Raw genomic sequence first — 27999 nt, 5'->3', positions numbered from 1 at the left:
ATTCATGTACGCTTCAGAGGCTTCGTGATCAGTTCAAGATCGGTTGGACTTCTATGTGGATATTGTGGGGCAGTGACCTTTGGCTCAACTCCATATCCACCCCTGGCCAGCCAGAGTATCTTCACCCCCACCCCCACCCAGCACCCCTAGACGGCCCACCGGGATCTCTATTGCAATGAGCCAGATAAATATTTACCGGTGTTTGTTGATAGTCACCTTAAGTTTTCATTCGAAAAGTTGAATATTTGCATGAAATTTTATCGATAACATGATGTTCTGGAATTTGTACCATGGTCTATTTCAGACGACAGTAAAAATCCACATAAAACGATAAAATAACATGTGGTGGATTGCTATTTATTGTATTATACTTAAATATTTTTTTTTATTTATTTAGTGGCAGGCAAACGCACTAACCAGTACACAATGAGACTGACTAATCTCCACTCGATTTTATTTTTTTTACCAGGGAGTATGAAAATAAATTAATAAAGCGAAAATTGAAAATAATAAATAAGTATCCACCCACCCTTATTTTTCTGTCCCGTGTGGATAGGGACAATACGTGTGAAATAGGCCATTGACAGATTTCACATCAGTCCAGTCGTACAACTCAACACGACAAGGTAAAATTAAGATAAAAGTATTCAGAATTAGTACTGAAAAATATTAAATCAAAATGATTATAATTAATATTAGATTTTATTTTTAAATGCCTCCAACATTGAATGCAAGTATCTCAAGGTAAACTACAGTATCTCAAAAAACGCAACTTTTCAGGAAAGATAAATTAGTGATTTTATGTACTTTAAACATCTTGTATTTTTCAATGAGAGGCTTTAGAATAAATTTGTTTTCTAAAATATATTGAAACACATTACAAAAATACACATTTTTTTAATCTTTGGGAGTACTGTATGTTTTCTTACTGTCTTTAACCTCTAATTTGGCGTAGAGTTGCAATTAGAAGTTAATGAAAATTTGATTTCGACGTAGTAGTAATAACTCAATTTCATCATATTTGGAGTTACCGTAGTTTACCTCCCGCATGCAGAGTTTTTTATGTTGCTGGTAAGTTTTTCCTTGATGGCGACGAAATGATCGAGAATTAAGGTATCTTGCAACAGGCAATACGTGAACAAACGCACTACCCGATGAAATATGTAATGAAATGATAATGTACTGCGTAACTGGCAAAAGTAACAACATTTTTAGATGGTGTAAGTTCGACTTGATTATATCGGCAAACGTCGGCAAATCTCTTATCGTCCCTTTACAATCGACAGCCGGAGTCACTAGACATCTAAAAATAGTCATAGGCGGGAACCAAGAACCAAGAACCAACTACGTAGGTAACGAGTAACGAGGAGACCCGTAAAAGTACGGAGAACTTGAAATCGGAACTAATGCTAGGCACTCCTACTAGTACTACGTACTACTTACACTCTCGTTAGAGTTCATTTTCTGGATTCCACCTTAGAGCCGTAGATCTTTAACATGAATACCTAATACAAACTTAGGTAAGTTAACGATTTATGTGTAAATTTTTAAATGGATGCGTGGTTATACTTTTTTTCCATACAGACGTAATCCTGTATTTTTTACCTGGATTATGGCGGTAGAGCGATGATTTTTTTACACACTATAGATATATAACATTGGTGTGATCTTATCATTTGTTTTTTGTTGTCATTGATAAATTAATTTATTTAAATCTATAAGTCAAAGAATAGGTACTTTGGTGGAATTATTGCTAAAAGCGATATCTTCCCGCCAACCAAAAAAACGAACCGGTCAATAGAATAGTTGGTCGAAAATTTGTACTAAAAACCAAAATATAAACCTAAGTATTAAAAGATACATACATTAACAAACCTTAAAAATAACAGCTGTTTTTTAACCGAAATAAAAGTACATTTTGTTTTACAAATTAAAGCATGAGGAATGTGGAATCAGGTAATGAGTTTGGAAGGAGAGAGAAAGAGGAACCAAGGAAAGAAAGGGAATATTTTTATTTTTTTTACTAAAAAAACAATGATGTCAGGGAGGTTAGGGCTCTTAGGATATATGGTAATGTTTTAGGCGTTTCTTTTAAAGGAGCTCAGACCATCCAAAAACCTTTAAAAGCGCCCAGTTTTATCTGCCGTCCTCGGACGTACGATATTCAAATATTATAATTATTTTTGAAAAAAAAAAACAAAATATGCTGACCACAGATCATTGGTGCCGGCATTGAAAATTTCATTCTGATAACTTTCTTAAGAAAATAAATAAATATATAATTTAGTTTTCGGGTGCGAAAAACGTGAATACGAGACCTCGATTTTGACGATTTTTTATATTTTTATGCATAATCAGTCCGACGCGACGTGCTGTTGTCTTTTTCGCACAGTATTCAGGGAGGCATCTGCGAGAGATGTGATAGAAAAACTGTATTACAATGTGATATCTATTCATCAAACTGCTCTTCGCCGCATATCCTCTTATGTGTCGCACCAGAAAAGTTAAGTTAACCTTTAAGGTTCCAGCTTTTTTTTTCACAAGAGGAAACGCATTCATTATAACGTCTTCTAACCTAAAAATACTTTTTTTTTAAACACAGTTTGTATTTTCGTGAGAGAGAAGTAAAAACTTTACTTAAAGAACATATAATTTGCTTATTTTTTTTCACATGTTTTATTGTAGTTCTATGAAATGTGCATGTATCATGAGATTTTATAAGAAAATAGTAATACTCACAGTTTCTATTATGCAATCGCGAATTTATCGATCTGAGAAAAATGCATCAAATCCACTTCTTTTGGGTGTCAATTGACAACTGATGGAGCCGTATGCGTGATTTTGACAGTAAAAAATAGCCATAACTGTCACAAATCGGACACATATTTATTTATAGATAACAATCACGTTCTTATATTCTTTAACCCAAAAAGTGCATGACACCTGACACTAGATTATGGAGAAGTATTTTTTTGGATTGCAACATTCCTTGCATTGAGTATTGCGTTATCGTTGTACATATCGCTTATAATATAATTTTCTTTAGAACCGGTATGAAATGTGACAGCTAAAGCTTTCAATGCATACAATGCTGTATGGTATCGACTATCGACTGGCGTCACGTTTTGGCTGAAAAGTATCAACATTCTCCTCACGGTGCATTTCTACTGACAAAAGTATCATAACCGTCAGTCTGAGGTTTGAGCCTCATCGAATGGGGAAGTTCAGTGGTTTTTATTTATTTATTCCCTTTCCGCACCTAATGGTGCATAGGGCACTGCATTGGTACACCAATCGCAGCGTATCTTGATTATTTTTGCTACACACGAAATTATGATAAATATATTTTTATCAAGCAATCTTTAGTTTTGGTGGCACATATACCTTAAATTTATTCCTTTTTGCGAGTCTAACCAACAACTTTTTAGTTTAGCCGTATTTATATAATAAATTATATAAAAATATTAGTTATTATACAGGGTGTTCTTTAAACCCTGTCACATCCGAAACCACGATGATCAGTATGGACAAGAAGACATATTGGCATATTTAAAAAATATTTAGAACAAAGAAATTTAAAAAAAAAGAAATATAAAAAAAAACAAGTGGTTGCCTACTTCTGCAGGAGAGAAGTAAGGAGAGCGCGGCCGTATGTTGTCGGCGTATCAGACTCCCCCCTCCCCCCCTCGTTTTTTCACTGCAGAAGTAAGCAACCGTTTGCTTTTTTTGATATTTTATTTTTTAAAATTTTATTCGTTCCAAAAAAATATTTTAATGCGCCAATATGTCTTCTTGCTCTTACTGATCATCGTGGTTTCGGATGTGACAGGGTTTAATTAACACACTGTATATTATAATTACAGTGGAATCCCATCAAGAATTATTAATAAATAGCACAAATAGAACCTATCCGTATTCATGAAAAATATTCGTCTTTCGCCAATTTTCGCATTATATTTTTTACAAATTAGTTTAAAACTGAAGTTTCGAAAGAGGAAACTCCACCACGCCATCGAATTTCACAATAAAATCAGATATTTTGACAACTAATCATAATAAATATTCGCATATCTACGAAGTAAAATGAGCATTTCTAGATAACCTACTTACTGATCATTTAAAATGTTAGTATTTAAAAATATACTTGTTATCTTTTAACCTTTCTCCTCTTTTTGTTTTGTTACAACAACTAGTGAAATGTATAATCCGATTACATGAACTGCTGAAATGCTACACGCTACTGTTTATTAGTAAATATAACACTTCGAATGAACCTCTTTTTCCTTGTATACAAGCAGAAGCTCCTGCTTGTTTTGTTTGGAAACTTCATAAGAATTCGTTTGTTTTATTGCGTATGTACAGTATGTAGTTCAGAGTAACGTTTATCATTTCTTAAGATGGGTTAACCGCTGGGTATCCGGTTAGTCATTTCAACAAATTTTACATTTTACGTCAATCTAAATAATTTTAAGGGACGTATGCCATGTATACATTGTAATTTTTTTATTAGATATGGCATGCTATATTTGTATGCACCCAAAGACCCATTGCGGGAACTTCAGTGTGTTGCGTGTTGGCGCTCATAATTATTTTGTCAACGAACGTATTTGCCTGTTTGCAAAATTTGCAGCATTTTCGAGTACACATATACATTCATAATTATATTTTACTGACGTTTAATTTTCAGTACAACATTTAATAATTACGAATTTTTACAATCCGTCTTTTTGTAAACGTGTTTGCTTTATACAGTATTAAATGGGGTGTATTTGTCAATTGAATTACGAGTACCTATAGGTATGTTTAATATATATATTTATATATATATGGGAGTTGCATTATTTTTTACCTTGCTTATTATTTTTTACCTTGCTTATTACAAGGTTTATATTTTTTCAAAAAAGGATTTTTCTGCACTTAAATTATTAAAAAAATTTGCTTAATTTTTGGGATCAGGAAGGATATTATAAAGTGGGCCAATCCGGAACTTCTCAGCATTTGCTAGTGTGCCTATGGGTATGTTAACCGTCTTTTGAAAAATCACTTCTTCATATTAAATGTATTTCCTGCTTAACTTTTAATTTTAACTTTTAATTTTAATTTTTAATTTTAACTTTTAATTTCAACTCTTAATTTTTACTTATTCATATGTACATATACTACCTGCATCTCATTAATTATTGTTGGTTGTGAATTTTTACTAAGAAATATAAATGTTCATGGAAGCAGAGAGAGAGGGGAGGAAAGTAGAGTTGGAGCCATACAATGTCTTCTCCCTTTTATGTACTTTTTATATTTTCATATATTTATTTTTTTAGAATTTGATTATTTTTCCCCTCTCCTCTTGCATTCATAATAAACTAATGCGAAATCTGTAATTGGTCTTACTTTTTTCAATAGTTCTTTTTTACCTTGTATTTATATAAGGACTGTATGAAATCCTTAATAAATAAATAAATATTAATATATCGACGGTCCCCGCGTTATACTATTGAATCTGCATTTTGCGAGGTTTACAGAGAGCAAAAACAATATCAGATACTGTAATGTAGAATTGCCAGATACGTGTCTATTGTATTTTAATATAATACTCGATGTTGAAACAGTGTTTTATTTATTTATTGTTTACTTTTTAGCATAAAGACTTCACAAATTATTTACTATGCTCAATGTTTTTTTTTTTTGTAAATTTATTAATATAATTTTAAGTTGCTAATATTCCATGCGTCCATGAGCTTTGTAGCTGCAAGATGATTGGTAATCTTGCTTCAATATGCAAATGTTATTAACCATAAAACACTTGAATTTTAACAGTCCATGCGCTCAGTAGCTGCAAGACTTGTTATAATCTAATTCCTATTTTTAAGAAACGAGTTTTAAAAAAAATATTTTTTAAATTTTCATATCATTCAAACACTAAACTTGTCAAATTAAAACATAGTGTAAATGAGGGCTAGATTACTTATCGTCCATGCGCTCTGTAGCTGCTAGACGTGATGGGATATTTATTCATTGTACAGCGCCCTTGAGGTGATTTTGACCGGTTTCAAAGCCACACAAGCTACTTTGGTCGGTAGAAAAAAAAAGCTGATAAAATCAAAGTTGTTTTTTTTCATTTAAATTATTTATTGACAATTCTTGATGGAATTCCATTCAAATGATGTAATAACTTATATTTACATATACGTTATTAATTTAAAAAATACTTGGTACACTTCCACTTATTTATTTTGACCAATTAGTTGTTTTATATTTATATAATTATATTTAATACATCCAGCATGTTATCAAAGCACATTTTTACTTTTGCTTTTTTTGTTAGCGTTATTAATGAAGTTTCATTGAACTCCAGTTTTTTATAATACTTTGATGATAAGATAAATATCATAAAAACTCCCACGCGTTGTTTTAAAAGTTTGTTGTGTAACGTACCCAGACAAAAATAAGATGTAAACAAAAAAGTCTATAAATAGTTAAAACAATAACGTTATAGGATTTTGGTTTAAGACTGGATAACACGAAGTAAATAGGAAATAAATAAAATAATTAAAAACATCTACAGGGTGTTCTTTAAACCCTGTCACATCCGAAACCACGATGATCAGTATGAGCAAGAAGACATATTGGAACATTAAAATAAATTTTTAGAACGAATAAAATGTAAAAAAAAAAAATATTTAAAAAAACAAATGGTTGCTAACTTCTGCAGGGTAGAAACGAGGAGGGGGGAGGGGGGAGTCTGACTCACCGTTACCACGCGGCCGCACCCCCCTCGCTTCTCCTCTGCAGAAGTAAGCAGCCATTTGTTATTTTTAATATTTTATTTTTACAAATTTTCTTCGTTCTAAATATTTTTTTTAAATATGCCAATATGTCTTCCTTGCCCATACTGATCATCGTGGTTTCGGATGTGACAGGGTTTAAAGAACACCCTGTATAATTCACTACGTAGGATTTATCATTTGACAAATTTAATGACATACTTACCTTATCCGGGTAACTTTTGTCATCATCATCCAGTTTTTTTTCTGTCCTTTTTTTACCGGGTCACGCGTTACTGAATTTATTTGGTGTCGAGTGTATTGATATACTGCTTTAAATTGACACAAGTTTATAGAGTACTTATTGTGAACTTGCCGGTAATTGTTATAATTAATTATTCTCAGAAAATACGGTTAATAAAAATATTCGTGTAGGTCGGGCGCTCGATGTCCAGGCTGCGGCGGCAGATGTCGTAGATGGCCTCGTTGTCGAACATGAAGGCGCAATCGGAGTGCTCGAGGGTCACGTGGGTGGTGAGGGTGGAGTTGTAGGGCTCGACGATGGCCATCGAGACCTGCGGCGCGGGGTAGATGGCGAATTCCAGCTTCGACTTTTTGTCGTAGTCCTCGGAGAGGCGCTCCATCAGCAGGGACGTGAATCCGGATCCGGTGCCTCCGCCGAACGAGTGAAAGATTAAGAACCCTTGGAGTCCAGTGCATTGGTCGGCCAGTTTGCGAATTCTGTCGAGTACGAGGTCTACGATCTCTTTACCGACTGTGTAGTGACCGCGCGCGTAGTTATTGGCGGCGTCTTCTTTCCCGGTGATGAGCTGCTCCGGGTGAAAGAGCTGGCGGTATGTCCCGGTCCTGACCTCGTCCACCACGGTGGGCTCGAGGTCCACGAAGACCGCGCGGGGCACGAACAATGAACAAAATGAATACGTATTTAGTTCTTCCTAGAATGTCACAAATTGTGAAAACAAAGTAACGTCATTCCGTCGCGCCGCACAAAAACTTAAAAAATAGCGTACGAACAATAATCAAATGACTATTCAGTAAAAAGGGTCAAAACATTTCCACCAAAGACCTTTCCAACTTTTAAACTTTTCGGCTTTGCGTCAAATCCCAGAGCAGTAAGCCGCGGCGAAAACAAAAACTAGAATAATTAAAAAAATAATGGCTTATTGAATATTTTATTTCGACAATTTATTACTTGCATGTGCAATGGATCCCTCGTTAAAACGATAATTATAATACATGTACCTAGATTGTATAATTATGGTTTCCGTTAATATTAAAATTATAAAAAGGTGAATAATATTACTTTGGTATATTATACCGGAATTAAACTTCGAATCAAAACATAAAACACTATCTTAAATTAGCTGTGTAGGGTATGCCGGATGTTATGAGGAATAAACATTTAGGTGCTCAGGCCTTCTGAAACAGTGGGTCTCTACTGGACATGGTAGTCATAAAGCGCTCAAATTGATTATGTTTGAAATTGAGAGTTCCACCAGAAATGGCCGGTTTCGGGTCACGGTCTGGCACCCGAAACTGCTGTGAGCTGTGACTCGTCACATCACACACCGAGCGGACTAGTCACTAGTCACTGGACACATGTGTCATTTAACCGCGAGATAACAGTGCTGGATGAGCGAGGAATAAAAAAACTTTATTTCAAATGAGAAAATATTTTTCAAATTGCACCGTACCTACCTGAAATTTTTAACAAGGATATTTTTGGCGAGTTTTTTTGGTCCCAAATCAGTTTGGTAAGTGGCCACTTGAACCAACCAATGACATTTCATTTAAGTTTTGCCAAAAAGAAAATAAGAGGCAGAACTCTTACGCTCTGGAACGACCGGTATTTACGTGAAACTACTGGACAGGCAACTAAAATATTTTTTTCAACAATCTTTCATGCTTTTGATTTCAAGAAAACGCAGCAAGTTGGCTACGAACTGACTCAAACCTTTACAGGCCACGGATGTTTTATGAGCTATCTTCACCGTTTCAAGCTCTCAGAAATCATTAGCTGTCCATGTGATGATGAGACGCCCCAAGATGTCCCACATCTGTTGATGCATTGTCCCATTTTCAGCTTAGAGCGAATGCTGCTGGAGGCGCGATGCAGAAGTTTCGATGAGGATCTAGAAGATATCGTAACAGTATTAAGTCATAAGGACTTTTCGCATGAGGTCATATCATACATGGTAAAAATAGTAAAGGTGATTGTTAAAATAAATAAAAATAGGACACAAAATGCCGAACGCTCTCAAAGTGGGACGGAAGATCTGTTGATGACTGTCAATAGTCCGGATTCTCCTGTATGAGTTTCCACTACCAGATTCTCACCCTATAGTTAAAAAATTAGAAGTAACATACCTTTTGCAGTTAAAATAAGCCTTGTATATAACTGTAGCTGCTCGTCAAACTATTATTGACAGTTCAATTCCATAAATTAAAAAAATACTTACTTGTTTATTTTTATTACCTTATGCTTGTTTTTTATTTTTTACTATTATATCAAATTGCATTGTAGTATTGGCAAATACGCATTTCATAGATACATATTTTTATTTCTTATTTTTGCGTGATAATATATGCTTGCTTGTTTATTAATTTAACTTAAAAATGTCTTTCTTGCCTACCGTAACACTTTATTTATTTTTATTTGTTTATAAATTTGTATAAACCATTTTATTTTTTTTATTACACTTCGACCGGTTTCGAGGTTACTGCCTCATCGTCAGGAATTTAACGATGAGGTAGTAACCTCGTAGTTAAATTCCTGACGATGAGGTAGTAAACTCGAAACCGGTCGAAGTATAATAAAAAAATTAAAGTGGTTTATACAAATTTATAAACAAATAAGTGTAAAATGTCATACCACAAAGTGAAAAAATGTTTTTGATAACAATAATACTTGATTTATTGTTTGCTTTACAGAATTTATTTCATAATTAACTTTGCTGGACATGTTTAAGTAAGTTTTTAAAATTGACATGTTATTTATTATATTTTAAAAGCAATGAAATCCGGCACTCATTAATCTGGATAGTATAATTTTTACTGTATTCATATTTATTTGGATGGCCGGTATCTAATATACATCTTAGAATATGAATATTTTTTGTGTTTTTATTTGAACGGGGCTCATTATCTAATGTTTCGAGGAATGGGTGTATATTTGTCACCGAGGTCACTGTAATATATATTGCCAATATGGTGGTATCTTTACCAATATATATTTTGGGGCAGTTAGTCTGTAATACATATTGATATTGTTTTGATTAAAAATCTTTTTAATTTTTTTTTTTATTCAATATTGAATTAATTAAATCAATAAGTCATTTCGGCTCTGTATTTAACATCGCTATCTGCTGCCGGTGGTCAAGCATGACACTTGATCTGAGTTAATTTTTACCAACTAAATAATGATGATGTAGAAGCCACTATGGAGTGTTTGCACACTGCGATGCCATATTATTATTACCACCATTGAGGTTTTTGTTACCATAAACATGAAAAATAAGATATGTACGCAGAATATTAATCACATACATTATATAGTAAGGAAGCTTGCGTAGCAGGTGCATAAATTCCACATTATTTTAGTATATCTTTGTAATGTTAACTTTTAAAATTTGTCATTCATCCGGCAATGGATATTTCTAAAAGTTTCATTAACCTAGCTGAATAAATGAATGTCAGTACTACGTCGGAAATATGTATTTTTCGTTAACTAGTCAATTGTTTTTTTCTCAAAACTATGATATTATTGCTTAGTTCTTTTTACCACCAAGCGACGTTTTGTGTGGTATATTCTTTATTTTTTTTTTGAAGTTCATCAAGGATACATAAAAAACTTACAATTTGTAACTTAGAATTGCGCTGTCCTAGTTCATGTATGTTCAATAGACCATTTTTAGAAAATTGAGTTATAAATGCCAATACCTATGTTCAGTATCTTATTACGCGTCCATGTAGCTCAAGAATTATTTTTTCCGTTATTAAATAGTATTTTCAGCATTTTTTGAGTGCCAATCTCCACTTACTGATTTTACTTTAAAAACAAATTAAATGTCTAGTAAAATTTGCATAGGGCAGCGATTGGTTTTATTCTTCATAAACTCGTATATCCTCAATTACAGAACTCCACCATCTTTCATAAATTATATGAAATAAGTGTGCAGCTCGATTAAATCAATCAATATTGTTTTGACAAATTACAACAGGGGTGGAGAATACCTTAAATAAGGGAATATAGAAGTCTAGGCATTTACAAGGCTTATGACCTATGTGAAATAATTCAGTCAGATGAATCTCTTCACTACAATAAAGGTTTCATCTCTTTAACTTCACTAAAATCAACAAATGGAAGAGTGGAAGAAATATGGGTGTTCAAACATAGGCAAAATGGTGAATGTTACACTGTGTGTAAAGTGGCCACTTAAACCAGCCAATGACAGTTCATAAGCCCTGTAAATGCCTAGACTTCCATATTCTGTACTGTATGTTTCCTAAATAAAAGAAAAAAAAATAAAATTAAAAAAAATCACTTATTTAAGGTATTCTCCATCCCTGTTGTAATTTGTTAATCTTAATGACTCCCGAGGGGGTGAAATCCAGTTTTTTGTCTACAAACATTTGGACAAACTCAAATATTTTAATTTTGTTTTGATTACTTATTATTTTATTTTTTGTATTGTTTAAATGGTTGCCTTATGTGGTTAATACATCTAATTGGATGGCAGGCCTAATTATGTATTCTCTTTCTTCATCATTCCCTTTCCGCACATAATGGTGCATAGGGCACTGCATTGGTACACCAATCGCAGCGTATCTTGATCATTTTTGTCACATGAATGTAAGATGATCAGTCTTACGCTTCAGGTACCAGTCCAGGGACTTTAAAATATTCTTGTGTGAAAACACTATTGTAAATAAATAATTTGTATCAACCATGTCGGAAATCGAACCCAAGACCTCTTGCATGGAAAATTTTCGGATTTGCGTTGCTGAAAAGCTTTGGGAGACTCTGATTTATATAAATATTCACGTAGACCTTTTCTTGCGTATAAAGTTCGTCCTTGATAGCACAATCACATTTATACCTGTAAAATTGATTTTAAACTGGTTCATGCAAATTGTACATAAATACGTCATTTTTTATGTCATTCATAAAATGTATCTTCTCACACACATTTACAAATACTAAGTATTTTAATCATGACTATAAATGAACAATAAATTAACTTTTTAATGTGGAATAAAGTATTGTCTTGCTTCGTTTTATTTCTTACGTAATATTTCCCTCGTAAAAGTTTCTATCAAATAAGTATTTTAGGTCAAATACACGAATACATACCTTACCTACAAGCATACCTCAGTTATTTCTGCATAATGTATTATGTATGTCCATTCGTCCATTGTGTTAGGATCTGTAGATCTACCTGCAAGGAGCATTCATCTCTCGCACACCTGGCGTTCTTCGCTTTTTTATATTATATTGTTGTATCGCAGATCCTATTTTTTTATTACCTACCTCTTCTGTCTTCTTCTCATACTTACTACCTAATATGCAGAATAAAATTCGACAAATTTTTAACGATAATAAAAAAAAAACTTTTAAAGAATATTTTATTTTGTCTTTCTTATGTTACACAAACATATTATAACTGTCCATTATTTATTATAGGAGCAAAAATTCATTAACATTTTCTTGCATACCCACGAACAGGCCATGCCTTTGTGGGATTTTTTTGTTTACTATTATTATGTATTTCATTGCTACGTAATTATGCTTTTTTTATTACTCTGTTTTATCGCTTATGTTTATTGTAAAAAAACAAAAAATTTTTTTTTTTTTTTTTTTAATTAAACTTTTCATTTAAATAACAAAATATGAACAAAACCTTTTGAAAGTAGTTATATACATGTATATCAAGGTATGAACTTATTTAACAACTTGCCTCACGAACTAAACAATTTTATTAACGCCTTAACGAAATTCAAGCTAAAGTTAAAAATATATATTTTTTTATTTTTACATTTTTAATTTTTATTCTTTATTCGGATAACCAACAACTACATTTATCATATATAAAAAAAAAACAAATAAGCCAGTTACAGGTTTTCACAAGTAGCAACACAGTTAATTGCAGTCCTTAAAATATGGCTCGATTAGAATGACAGCTGTCAAACTAATTTCATTAGTGAAGGGAAATTACTGATCACTGATCAAATCGATTTTATCAGTTATTTCATGCAATTATGAAACTCTGTTTCCGAAACTTGATATAAAAAACGTAAAAACAACCCTGTTATAGTGTGTTTAACACAATGGGACCGCGGCCCGGATTACTTTATGGATAGTTTAAGATAATAAAATAACAATAAGGCAATATTTCTTGATGGAATTAAAGAAGTCTGAAGTCTGAAATTCTCGATACACCTAAAGCGTGATAGTTTTTTTGTTTTTGCCGTCTCGTTCGTCCGATTCATCTGTTTACGGCCGTCACGGCCGCGGCCGTTCATCCTTCCGTATTCCGTACAGACTACCGAAAGCACGTGAACGGAAATCCAAACACTCTCTTATAATATTCGAGACTAAGCCAAGCCACTATACCAAATTATTATCTAATATATTTTACATTCTACTGTTGTGAAAGCCAGGGGCGCGAATTGCTTTTATTGCTAGTCGGTTACGTAGTGCTTCACACTTCATATTCATAGTATAGTAAGTATGCAAAAATAATTAAATTGATGAAAACTAAGGTAAAATAAAATGTCAAAACGTAATTTGAGAAGGGAATATAACATAGATAATATGTAGGGCTAGGCATTTCGTCACGTTGGGAAACAAGGTTCTATCTAACAAAATATGTTTTTTTACTTTAAACTTTTATTATATTTATATTTAAATATCGGTTCTATCTGCATCAAAATTTTAGAGAAAAACAAAATCAATCCTTAATTATTATTAAGTTCATTAAGACAATATTTTACCGGTTTCTAGACGTACCTGCATGCCGTGTTGGTTTTATATTTTTGTGCTACAACTATGATGAAGGCGTATAGTGGGTTTTGGTTGGTTTAATCGGCGTCCTGGCGAAGAGACGGGTACGTTTCGAAACCGGTAGACATAGAAAAGTCGGGAAGTGGTTATATACAAATATTGAATAACATTTAGTAAAATGTTTGACCACAAACTTAATGCTTTAAATATTAATAAAATACTGTATCCTCGCTGGGGCAACCCGTGCCGAGGACACTTGACAATGTACTTTTTTCTTTACGAATAAGAATATAGATAGAAAACTTAATATTGATACAAATAGAAAATTTACAAAATTTCAAAACAATTTTTGAATTTTTTATTTTATTTAACTTTTTGTACATAATGTTAATTGTACATTGGCGGGCTTTTTGCCAAATGGCAATTTCTACCAACCAATTAATAGAATAAAAGTTTTAGTTTTATTATTCAAATAAAAATATATTCAATAGAAAATAAAGATAAAGAAATTTAAAAATATAAATGAATGTATTTGTGTATAAATTACCTTAAATCAATACCATTACTCAATGGGAAAAGGAAAAAAGGGGAAAGAGGAAAGGAGGAGAGATTAAGGAAGAGAAAGGAGATGTTTCTTCAGACGTGATTTAAACAGAGATAATGTTGTAACATTTTCTTTCTTATGTTACACAAAAATTATAACTGTCCATTATTTACTATAGGAGCAAAAATTCATTAACATTTTCTTGTATACCCACGAACATGCCATGCCTTTGTGGGATTTTTTGTTTACTATTTTTACTATTAATATGTATTTCATTGCTATGTAATTATGCTTTATTTTTTTAATACTCTGTTTTATCACTTATGTTTATTGTAAAAAAACAAAAAAAATAAAAATAAAAACAATCCTTGATGGTGGATGGAAGATGAAAGTTAGAGAAGAAAGAGGAATTCTGAATGGGTATTAAAAGAGTGCTTGAGAATTAAAACGAAGAGGTAAACCATGAACTGATAAGCGTTGAAATTTTTCACGCAGGTGTATAGGAGCGTTAGGACTATGAAGTACATTGAACAGAAGAGAAAGGGAGTGATAGTCTCTCCGCTGTCTAATTTTGAGACATTTCAGTTGCCTACGATAATCAGAAATGTGGTCATATTTCCTAAGACCAAAAATATACCATATGCATGTATTCTGAAGTCGTTCAAGTTTATCGAGTTGCTCACAGCTTAAATCAGTCATGGAAACATCAGCGTAATCTAGAATGGGTAGTAGTAATGCTTGTACCAGAGTGCATTTAGTTTTAATGGGTAAGAATTTTTGCAACCTTCTTATGAGTGTAGACTGAAAAATTTAACTAAAAAATTTTACCCATTGTTTTAAAATCCGATACACATTTTTTGCTCTATCTACCTATGTATTTTATTAAATTGGTTCATCATAACATCTTAAAAACTAATATTAACATTTGATTACATCTTATTAAAATATATATATTTTTAAGAACGCGTTTAGCCTTTATGTATGTTTCTGAAGCCTATACATGTAAGCATGTTACTGGACCTTCGTTTTCTATATTTTCAAGTCATTGCACGCCCTTGGTAGAAGCCGAGGATAAAGGAGAAGCACATCCGTCCCAACCTCTTCCTCCTCTGTCAAGATTCAATCAACCGCTTCCTTAATAGAAGTGCCGATCATTATGTCTCAAATTTGTATTGTCATTTCTGTAATGCTATCAGATGATTGTCCCATTCGAGTATCATTAAAATTAATAATCAATTACATTGACAATCCATAAATTAATTTGAATTTTATTTTGACACGAATCGACTCCTTAATTGCGACGATATTTTATTTTCATTAAAGATCTGTATTGTTTTTTATGTTTATCACCTGAATAGCTACTAAGTGCCTGAAATTGTTTTCCTTTAAACACATATATATTTTTAATGAATAACTGTCATTGTCGTTATTGTTTCAAAACTTTGAAATAAATTCTTCACATTTTTTAAATAAAAGACACAGCTTTAAATAATAATGTACACAAAATTCAAAAACAAGGCAAGGACAAAAACGATTTATGAATCAGGAACTTAAACTATACAAAGTGTTTTATTTACCCAATGAAATATAAAAAAAAGATTTTGCCTTTGAATTGAAGTAGTTTCTAATAAACAATATAAAAAAAATGATAAAATTAACACTATTAACGAATTACATTCATGTATAATTCGTAAGCCGCGTAAGGTAGGTTCGATAACGATAATTCAACCATGATGGAGGTCCCGGGTTCGATTTCTAACATTATCTATTTTTATTTATTTATTTTATTATTATTTAAAAAAAACATGTAATCATTAACAAGATATTATACTCCCAGTGGTGGTATTCTGGATCTTCTCTACCCCCTAGAAAGTAATTAATTTGAAGATTTTAATTTTTTGAATGCGACGACACTTTGCTTTATATAATGGCCACACTGATGATTAAACGTTAAATGGTGTATAAAACTGCTTCAAAAACGGAAATAAAACTAATACGGTTTGGTCAATTCAACCTAATTAACCAGTTTTTTGGGCAATGCTTAAGGTCGCAAAAATGATCTAAATGAAAATCATCATGTTTGATTTCACGTGTTCATGTTTTTTGACGTTTAATCACCAGTAGGCAATATGAAGCAAAAATTAGTCGCATTGAAAAAATAAATATCCCCAAATAAACCACTCTCTAGGGGATAGAGAAGATTCATAATTGCACCCTAGGGCCCCGATTACAATTGGAAGTTACCATTTATCTTCAATTTTATCTACAAAGTAAAATTTAGTTTTCTGTATGAAAAGCAGAATATGCATACAATTTTTTCTCCTAAACATGTTCAATAAAAGGTTACCGACGAATATACTTTAAATGTTCATGCAAATATACTCATTTTCGTACACACATATCGGTTTTTCTTTATAGACAGTCGTAGATAACTATGTTAACTTCGCATTGTAATCGGGGCCCTAGAGTTAGATAAAACTTAAGAGTTATTTGGGGCGGGACATAAGAGAAAACATTTTTGTGGTCATCATATTATCAGTTAATACAATCCAAAATAGTAAGAAAACATAACATTAAAAACATAAAGCGTAGTATTATACACTATCTATATAAACTGTATTAATAACTATGACTATAAAAGAGATTTTGTAATTTATTGTAATTGCTACCCTTTTAGATTTGCTATTCAACTTTTCGTTTTTTAGTTCATTGGTCAGCTTATTAAATTGGGAATGGCCAATATTTTCCAGAGACTTTTTGCCGAACTTCGTTGAGCGAAATTTAGATACATGAAGATTTTTTGAATTTCGTGTATTGTGGTTGTGAATATCATGATTAAATGTGTATTTTAAATTTGTGTGAGCAGAAAAGTTAATGATATTCAAAACAGTGTTGGTGATGTCATGCAGTGCCATTGCCTTGAAAGGAAGTATTTTTGTCCGTCGGTGAATATGTAACGGATGATCGAAATACAAAACAAAACAAATATGTATTTGGTGTTCAGGTGCAGTTCCCTATGCAATATTGGGTGCAGAAAGGGGAATAACGAAATATGACATAATTATTTTTCTTCATCATTCATTTAAAGTTTTGTATTCAGAGATCTTTCAACTTTCAAGAGAGATGGGAAAAAAATAATACCCCAGGGTTACAATATTAATATTGATAATTTGAATATAAATTCTGTGGACGAAATAAAGTATCTCGGGGTCTACTTGGATAGATATTTGAATTTCAAAACAGATTCTCAATATGTAACAAAAAAAAATCATTTATGGGCAGATTACGAAATGTAATAGATATTTTATTTTATTTATTTAATAGCATAATTATACATTTTTACAATTTAAAAAAAAAATCACTTGTTATATTTTTACTAAAACTAAAATCCCACCAAGCCACTTTTTGTAGCTTGTTGGTGAAGATTATATTTATACTGACTAAATAATATTATTTACATTTATAAAAACAATGAATAACAGATAAAAATTAACAGCCGGAGAGATCAGAATAAACATGTTTATACAAATAATAATATATAAATTTATTTTTTAAATACAAGAAAATATATGAAAAATTAAAATATTTACACCTAAGCTACTAAAAAGTAGTATTCATATATATAAAAATTAGTATTCATTTATATAAAAAGTAGTATTCATATATATAAAAAGTAGTATTCATATATATAAAACAATAATATGTCCACACATAAATTACTGTTCTTCTATTCTTTTTTATGTAATGAAGGAGAAATTAAAAATGTACAAATTATTCAAAATAAGGCGATGAGGATTAAACTCAAAATAAATATCTATTTTAATGTAGAAAGAATGCACAAAGAAATTGGTTTGCTCACAGAAAAGCAAAAAATTAAATATAATATAGCAATTTTTATACACAAAATAATTAAGGGGATGAATTAAATAAAAACAATAATAAAATTTAACCAACAATGTCATACATATGAAACAAGGGGTAAAATACGATAAGATTACCAATAAGGAGAAAAACATAATCTCAAAACTCATTGTACAAGGGATTGAAGCTGTACAATTAGTTACCTGAAGAAATAAAGGAAATAGATAAAATCGAAATATTTAAAATTAATTTGAAAAAAATATGTAATTGAAAATTTTTGATTAAAAGTTGTAATATTATTAAAAGTTTATATTAGTTCTTAAGATGTTATGAACTAACTTAATAAAGCATAAATAAATAAAATAGAGATGAGGAATCTCTTTGAAAATTGAATAGGGTAAGCGTAAAACCACCTCTAGAACCAATAATTTATATCAACCATGTCAGGAATCGAACCCAAGAGCATGGTAGGTGAACGCGCCAAACATTATACGAAACGGACTTATCCCTACTCGATTTCCTTTTTCAGGATATTTACCTGACAGTTAAGTAGGCATCGTGTCAAAATCACTCGTACATGATTCGGGTTCTATTTCGTACACAGAACTGTATTCATCATCCGCCTGCACATGGAAAAATCATGTACTGTATGCAATTTATTGATTTAATAAAACGTTTTGATATTACGAAACTTGAAAACCTTCACTCAGCAAAACAACTGTAGTATTCGATAGTAAACTGAGCTTCGAGAAAACCCACGTACGATAATTTGCATCGATTTTCGAAATAATATCAAAGTATAATATTATTATTATTATTCGGAAGACGCCAAAAGTTTTTAAGGATTTCAGATCTTTTTTCGATTTTGACAGGTATATGAGATCGCGGCTGCGCTGCGCAGCTGTCACTATCGGTCCAATGAGATGTCGAGATTTCAAACATCTGTTGCTTTGTACTCGCTACTGATTGGTCCGTACGCTTTCCTGCGCGTACGAACAGGTGGCGATATGATGCACTAAAATCTCTTCCCACTATTAAAATAACTTATACTTGCAACTTGTTATATTCATCTCGTGGGAGTAGTAAACAAAGTGAAATACAATATCGGTATAACCTTGTGTCTATAAGGACGCTATCTATAATACTACACTTTGGAAATACGAGAGGTGGTAAAAGCTGTGCATTTGTCTATTTTAATTATCCCAATAAATTATTGTTCTACCTGCCAATGCCCAATAATACTAATGTTATAGAATTGATTCTTGATTTATAGTATATCCGTATCATAATCTTTATTTTATTGCCACTAATAAAATATGCATAATAGTTGAATATCGACATTAAAGTTTTTGATTTAAAAATAAATAATAACTTAAGATACAATGCGTGTAATAGAAAAGATTGAGCTCGCAACCGGCCTAGGAATTGTTGGATCAACTTTTAACACGATGCGTGTTGTCCGAAACTATATTCTATAATCGGTCAAAACGAAATGCCGATTATTTAACTTTTGTCGGAATGTATAATGCCAGTACTTCTACATTAGTGCGAATCCTGGCACCTTACCAAACCTCGAAACACCAAACTTCTGAGTGTTGAGAGTTAAATACGAGAATATCAGACAAATACCATATACAACTTTCTAAAACAAGACAAGGACAATCAAGACTAATGAACCAGGGACTGAAATTATACAATAAACTACCAGACAAAACTAAACAAAAGACTCAGACAAACTTTTCAAAAGATGTAAAAAATATTATTTTGAACAACAGAGTATAAATGAAAAATGTATATATTATTTTATGTAAAATGGATGTAATAATCCGTAAGGGTTAAATTTTCAAATAAAAAAAAAGCTCGAGCAGAATATTAGGCATATGGTGGTTCGATTTAATAACTAACAATGAAGTCCGCGAACGGACGCAGCAGCCTGCTATATCTAGCGTTTTGAGGGTGCGGCAGTGGACCTGGCTTGGACACGTACGGCGGATGCCTCAGCCTCAGGAGAGCCTTACTCCGAGTTGCCTCTTCTTCACACCTGCAGACTGCCGTCCTGGAAGGCCGGCGATCTTTCGGCTTTATTCGACGGAACTAAGGGACGCGGGATTGACGTGAGAGGAGGCGAGAGTGCTGGCTAGCGATAGGGTGTCCTGGAGCCTGGAGGCGTTTGGTGTAATCCAAATGCTCAACTTTAGCGCGGATGTAGAAAAAGAAGAATGTTTATTGAATAATATACCTACCTAGTTCCCGTTACTTTTCATGAATTCTCATTTCCAAAAATGCGTTAACTTTTCATAATCGATATTTCCTTTAAAATGATCCTATCTTATTAATTAAATTATCCGAGTTAATGTTGTCCCTCTTTTCAATCCGTGCCTCATGCCCGAGGATGGTAATTTCGCCTGACTCAGACATGGCTCATCTGTGGACAGTTTCCCTCCATCCGGGACGGTCTTGTGCTCTTCTGTAGGCATTCGTCAGTGATTCTAATAATCCAGTGACTAAGCCGCTCCTCTCCATCTTGCCGGTTAAAGTCCACGCGACCTTGTCCCTTCGACACTTCCCAGGAGGATAGTTTTCTCCAAAATATCAGTTCCCCCTGGAAATATGTGAAAAGAAATTTTACCTACCATTGTACTCGTATCTTTATATATATAATTCCTCTGTACGTGTGATGTCACCGTACTCCTCCTAAACGACTTAACCGATTTACGTGCGGTTTTCAGAGAAATATAGATCTTTGCGCTGTGCGTGTTCGTAGATATTAAAATCTTTAATCGAATGTGTAAAAAAGGAGTTAGGAGCTTAAACGTTTTATTCATCGATCTACCAGGGTTGCATTCGAGGAGAATGCATTTGCAAAAAAATGGAAAGATGTTGTTTTTTGTGTATAAAAAAAGTTTGTCTTTAAATATTTACAAACAGCATTTGTTTTTTGTGGATCTCAATCAGATTCTTTCCCTAAATTCTTTATAATTTCTACCCATTTATTAATTGCTATTGGTTTTTTTGATTTTTTTATTCAGTACCTACCTGCTAATACATTTTTCATTAAAATTAATTCCAAAATACATTTCAAAAGGCACGCAGTACTTACCTACTAACATATTTTTTTAAATAAACATTGTGTGAAGGGATATCCATTTACTGTAGAATATCCAACATAAAATTTTAATGTATTTTGATTTCGGTGTTAAGTAATGAATAAATAGTTTTTTTTACAAAACGCTTCTTTAAAAAGGTCAAGTTTAATTTTTTTAGACGATTTATGCGTTATTCCTCATCAACCCACATGTGCCTCCGTGCCTCCGTGCCTGTGCATCCCGTGCCTGAGCTCTGTCCACTCGTGTCGGGAACTTGCAAGTTCACCCGGTTCTCACGGTGACTTGACACTTGACTCGTACAGTATACAAAGTATGTATTGTAGGCACTCCAGTGGAATCGTCCCTCATGCATCAGTAATCATAGCATTTACCCGTGGATCAGGTGCCAAATGAAGGTATACTTACATAGCATTATGCATGTCGCGATTGAAAGGCGTGCACCACACGTGAAGACACGATATAACCCGATATTACCCATGTATTGCGTGCGGCGTAATAAGTTTTCTATTTACATTGCAAAAGCTCATAGTTCTTTAATAAATTTGATACAATTTCACCAAAATGTTAAGTTAATTTGATTTATATGAAGTTGTATATCTATTTATACTTTTACATTGTTTGTATTCTATTTTTTATGTAGAATAATGTTCCCTCACTGGGGTGTCCCGTGCCGAGGGAAACATTTTACAAAATGTGAAACATGCCTTAAATTAGTTATTTAACAAAGTTAACATGATTATAATAATAATAAAAATACGTAATTAATCTAATCAACCTAATTATCATTAACATAATGAGCAATATAAACTAAAATAATCATAACTAACATAACCAATAGAACAAATTTCATAAACAGTACACACATTTTATCTATTTGGATTGACATATTTACCATGTGATCAGTTTTAAGGTTTTTTTGCATCACGAGTCAGGAGTCCCAATTACAGTCAATATTACAACACATAACACCCAGAGAAAATTCATATTATTATTTTTGTGTTTCCACCGGAAGCAAGCGACTAAACCACGGAGGCCGCTAAAGGTTCTAAACTAGGGCAAGTACCTACTTCGTCATAGTAACATAAAATAGGGTGTGCGGTCTATGCTAATAGTATATAAAGGGTCCTATGTATGCATATCGCTAGCTCAAAGCAACAGTGAGAAATCCCTGAAGAACATTTTCTCAGATAATCGAACTTTGAGGTGTGCAAAGGGTCTGACTGAATTAAATTATTTGAAGTAGATTATGAATACTATATTTTCACATAGGTTTACTATCTAACTTCAGCATTTTATTGTCTGAAAGCATTCATTTATATATTTTTTAACATATCAGTATGCGTATCTTGTTTTGCCGAATATCAATTATTGTTCTAGTGTTCTCTTTCTGAGCTTTAAAAATCAATATAATGTCATGCAGAAAGCTCAGAATAGGGAAACGAGGATAATATTGAGATGTGGCAGATATTTTTCATAAATAGTCTACATTTGAAACCGCCATTGATAGCGTTTTAGTTTTCTGACTTTTATCAAATTTTTCACAATAACTTCGTGATAGGCAAATTTTGGCAGCTAACTTTTATAAATGTTTTTTATGAATACCTAGTCTACAAAATAACATTAAATGTAAAGCACGGGGAGACGTGGGTGACTGTCAAAAGTCTCAATGAACTTTTTTTTTTTTTTTTTTAATATTATTTTATTGCATAATTATTTCAATGTATATATGTATAAAGAAATAAATTTAATGTTTTAGTAGTTTTATGATGTTTCAAAGATAAGCTATTCATAAATAATACTTTATATCTATTCATCTAAAGTTTAATAAGAAATTAACTTTTAAAGTGATGAAGTGAACAGATTTAAAATGGTATCCGTAAAAAATACAGTTTGTGGCATAAAAAAAGGTATTATACTTACTTAATTTAAAATTCTAACATTATTTTATAGTTTGACTCCTAAACTATTTAAAAAATATATTGAAATGTGTCAGTAGCAACATTGGTAAAAACCACTTATGGTATGCCGTTGTTCTACCATTTTCCATAGTGCGGCGACATACATACATGATGGCTAACCATCACGAGATGAACTTCAAAGTTAGGTTTATTTAGTACAATTAAATGGGCAAATGTAATATTAAAAGGATACGAAAAAAGTATACCCAGTGTACTGATTTTTATATTGCATATAATACTATCGACGGTGGAAAGACAAACATTCCTTTGCGACAAAAACTAATGAAACTTTAATTGGCTCCTCTGTAAAGTTGCTACATGTCGCTTAGGAAATTTTACCTTTGCACCATCGTTATAGTCTACAACACAATAATTGTGTTGTGGAATTATTCCTTGCTACCCATATTAGAAGCGCTTTCAGTCTATAACGATTGCCTTCCTCTGCATACTGATTTTACTCGATTGAATACACACAAGACAAAATAGACTTGTTATATCGTTGCTACTGATTTTCAAGACGTGTTTAAAATTTCATATCATGCTAACATTTCTCGCCACTAGTTTTTTTTAGTTTTATGATGTCATTACTATGTCGGTTATAGGTCAATAGATGCATATGTGACTTCACTGTTTTGTTCGTAAAACAAGTTTTATTCTCATCTTAAGTTATTTTGATGGGAATTAATTATGTGCATAAGACTAAATGTATTATAATTTAAGCGTATAAATTAAGAAAACTACAAACCTTTATATAACTACATTTATTAGACTAATTTTCTTTTTGATTTTTGTGTACAAGTATTTATTGTATAATGACAATAACAATAATAAAAAAATCATTATTTAATTGTTTTCATAAAATATTGTACAAGAAACAATTGATTACCTACATACTTTAGTGCTCTAATTTACGTACGTAGATATGCTTATTTACTGGAAGTTTTTAATTACTTTTAATTATTGCATTTATTATCTTTACAATAAATACACGACTTCGGGAGTCGGGACAGATGAGTCGAAAAGTAAAATAAATAATAGTTGTTAAAATAATTGATAAGTGTTATGTGAAATACTGTCGAATAATATGACATTTTTGAAATGCATGTTTATTTATTTATTATTTTATTTTATTTATTAACATTTATTGGGCCTCAAGTCTCAACTCCACGAGACTAAAGTCATGTGTTAGGTTGGGACAAATACCACAAAATAAAACAAAACAAAAAAAAACTCTTCTAAAAATACATTTGGATAGTTTCCTTTTGAGATTGGGACCATACATAAGTAGGTATATAAATAAACGGTTTTTTGTTGAATTATTGTCTTAATCTAGAAACAAGGTAACTTGGTAATTTTAAAACCTTGAATTTATAATGCTCGGCGTTACTCACATTATGCAAAATTTGTAAAGTACAATACGTTTTTACTGCAGGTAGATTTTTGTTTTTTAAGTTAGTTTTGAAATATAGGTATAAATATATTGTGGCCGCGGATATTTAGTCAACCATCTACCCAAGTCCCATGCAACATATCCATAATTTATTTAACAATTGTAGTCAGCATTACTTAACTGTATGGGAAAATTATAATTGAGAGAATAAGAAAGGTGACGAAAGATACAGTGCGGGACGTGCAATGATTCTTCACGAGTGGACGTGGATGCACGGATCAAATATTTGCGCTACGAATGCTAACGGAGAAGTTTTTAGCGATAAGTCAGAAACTATTCTGCGCATTTGTTGATTTGCAAAAAGCGTATGATAAAGTAGATAGACTAAAATTTTGGGGCATGTAGGAAAAGTATGGAGTAAACAATAAATTTATACGAACAGTATCATCTCTCTATGAGGAGAGTCCAGCGTGTGTAAGAGTTAATGGGGGATTCACATCTTGGTTTGCGATCTCCAAAGGCGTGAAACAGGGATGTGTAATGTCACAGTGGTTGTTTAATCTATATACATGGACAATTCTACGAAAGATATAGAATGTATGGGCGTTGGAGCGAAAATGAATAATTTTACCGTAAGCTGCTTGTTGTACGCTGATGATACAGTTCTTTTGGCAAGCAGCAACGAGGATTTACAACAGTCTCTAGAATATATAATGTATGCCTGGAGAGCGAATTGGTGATGAACGAAAGTAAGTAAAAAGTTATGGTATTTAAAACGGGAAGTGAGTAAACAACGAGTGTCTTGAATAAGTTGAAGAATATGTGTATCTGGGAATAATCACTTGATCCTCAACACATAGAAAACTTAAACAAATACAAATTTCGGACAAAGGGATTTTCAGTATTATTCAATTAAAATCTATAACCTACTTCCACTATCTATTAAAACAATTAGTAATGAGAAAATGTATCAAAAGGCTATAAAACAATGGATAGTGGAGCTAGGTAGAAGTAAAATGGATTGTCTCATTCGCCCATACCAATGCTGATTCAACTGCTCCACAACTGTACAGCTTATGTTAGGTTTTTGTTATTTTCATTGTGTGTTTTGTAATATAAATAATAAAGATGTACATAAATACCTTGTTTTTAAAATTATCTGAATATTTGTTAATTATGTTTGTTTTTTAAGTTAGTCTTCTTTGTTTATTCTCAAATGTAATGTCAAAAAACTAAATTGTTAAGTGTCCTCGGCACGGGAAACCCCAGTGAGGTCACATTATTTTTATTATTAATTATAGTTTGTAAGCGAAAAGTATGAATAAATAAATAAATCTGTTTTCAAGAGATGGAAGAGAAAAAAAAGATGTCGAAAGGAGAGTGAATGCGGGCAACAAAACAAACGGCGCACTAAGCACAGTAATTGCTAATAAAAATATGTCAATCGAAGCAAAACTGACAGCGCACAGCGGAGTTTTAGTCCCAATACTTATGTATGAAAGTCGAGTGAACGCGGTCGGAATGTGATCTCTTAGACGGATGTGTGGGAAATCAATGTATGCCAGGGTTACGAATAATGAAGAGAGGGTGAAAATCCGAGTCAGGTATAATTGATGAGATCAAAAAAGGGTCTCTGAGATGGTTTGATCATGTAGAACGAACGGATGACGTAAGAATGCTAAAATAGGTATATATATATATGGGAAGAATGAACGGTAACATGGGACGAGGATGACCAAGACGTGGCATGATCGGATAAACCAAAATCTCAAGTCTGGTCATGTCAAAAGCAGGCAGACCGAAGGGCATGTACGACAAGGTGTATGAATGTAAAAGAGGCTAGAAATGCAAGCCAGGATAGACGTGTATGACGGTGAATTCTCTCTGCCTACCCTTACGGGGAAATGGCGTGATGGTAGTAGTAGTAGTCAGCATTACTTTACGGGTTATTTAACACATTACGAACGTGAATTGTGAATATCGGTCAGAATAACATTACCAACGAAAAGTTAATTAGTATAAAGCAGATAGCTGGTAAACTGCCGATGTGTACAGAAAAATATGTTCACGTAGTATGCGCAACCTAGATTCAGCAAGCGAATTACCCTATTAATGGGTGAATCCTAAAATTTCCTATTGTCCACCATATTTCATGAATTCCTAAAACATATACCTAAAAGTGCTCTATGTGATGTTTTGATGCAGTGATTTTAATAAGTATGTTGGATGCTCGATACCTTCGACCTCGGGACTGTACACAAGGCCTGCCCTCTCGCGATACGCGTGTTCGAAGAAAACAGGGAACGTTTGATTTTAGGTAAACTAATTGACGTTATGGTTATGAGTGTCAATCCTGGAATTAATGACTTACGATTTCCTCTCTTTGGCACTGGTCCAGAAAAACACTGTTATCGTTTGCACTGGTCACTTTTAACGTTTCCTTGTATGTTGGTGATTCGAAATCACTGTCACGCTCGCGGTACGGTTTTCGTTCTTGTCTTTTATTGTTGTGTTGTCACGCGTTGCTTTCTTGACTCGCCGTCAGGGAGGAGTAGGTACATTGGGATTCAAAACGAGGACCACCGGAATCAAAGGAAGGAATGGCTTGACACTTGAATAAAAGATAATGAATCCGAAACAAAGTATGATTGTTAATACAGTAAAACTACAATTATCTGATTCAATAAGTGCCAGACGTCCGGATATGCAGAAATGCGAATAGTTGGATTAACCATTAAATTAAGGCAATGTTTTGAAAGAAAACGCAAAAACTACTCAGAGATCACTTTTTCATTGCTTTTAAAATAAAACAGCTTGGAATCACATTAGAAACTTACTTAAACATGTCCAGCAATGTTATTGTTTTGACGAAGAAACTCGTTTATGAGCTTGTTGCTAATTATTTTAATAACTCTTACTGATAACGATCCCGATATTTGGCAATCTGGATCACTGGAGTTCGGATAAACGGTGTATATTTTTGATATAACGGATTTATCATATTACTGCTTTAATACATTATTTTACAACTATTAGTAATTTGTATTTTCTTTCGATTTTCCAGACATTTTTCTATGTAACTTTATAGGTATTTAGGAGTATAAATTAGTAATTGCAGTAAAAAAAATAGGTTTTTACTAGAGAATATGGATATTTTAAGTGTTTAATTAGACTATCAATCCTCTGCATCACCTTTTGAATCGGCATAAATGAATAAACGGGAATGCTGAAACTCGAAAACGGTCTGGGTGCAGGTGCGAGAGGATAAATATGGCGCATTATTCACAAAACCATATTTGGCCAAGAAAATTTCCAAGAAGTAGACCTCCTTCGGAATTCACACCGCGATTTCAT

The 27999-nt window shown here is 32.6% G+C and overlaps 1 protein-coding gene and 1 pseudogene across 1 annotated transcript in view; one reads left to right on the top strand and one right to left on the bottom strand.

Annotated features, from left to right (window-relative positions):
- Positions 1-27999, top strand: part of Dscam1 (Down syndrome cell adhesion molecule 1) — a 119935-nt gene that overhangs the window by 16913 nt on the left and 75023 nt on the right. The gene's annotated exons all lie outside the window — the stretch shown is intronic.
- LOC148279859 (tubulin alpha-1 chain-like) lies at positions 3-13797 on the bottom strand (annotated as a pseudogene).

This window comes from Micrasema longulum, unplaced genomic scaffold (genome assembly GCF_059751315.1).
Source record: "Micrasema longulum isolate JH-2025_06_02 unplaced genomic scaffold, ASM5975131v1 h1tg000662l, whole genome shotgun sequence".
Lineage (NCBI taxonomy): Eukaryota > Metazoa > Arthropoda > Insecta > Trichoptera > Brachycentridae > Micrasema > Micrasema longulum.
Note: the sequence above shows the minus strand (reverse complement) of the source record. Positions and strands in the feature narration are given on the sequence as shown.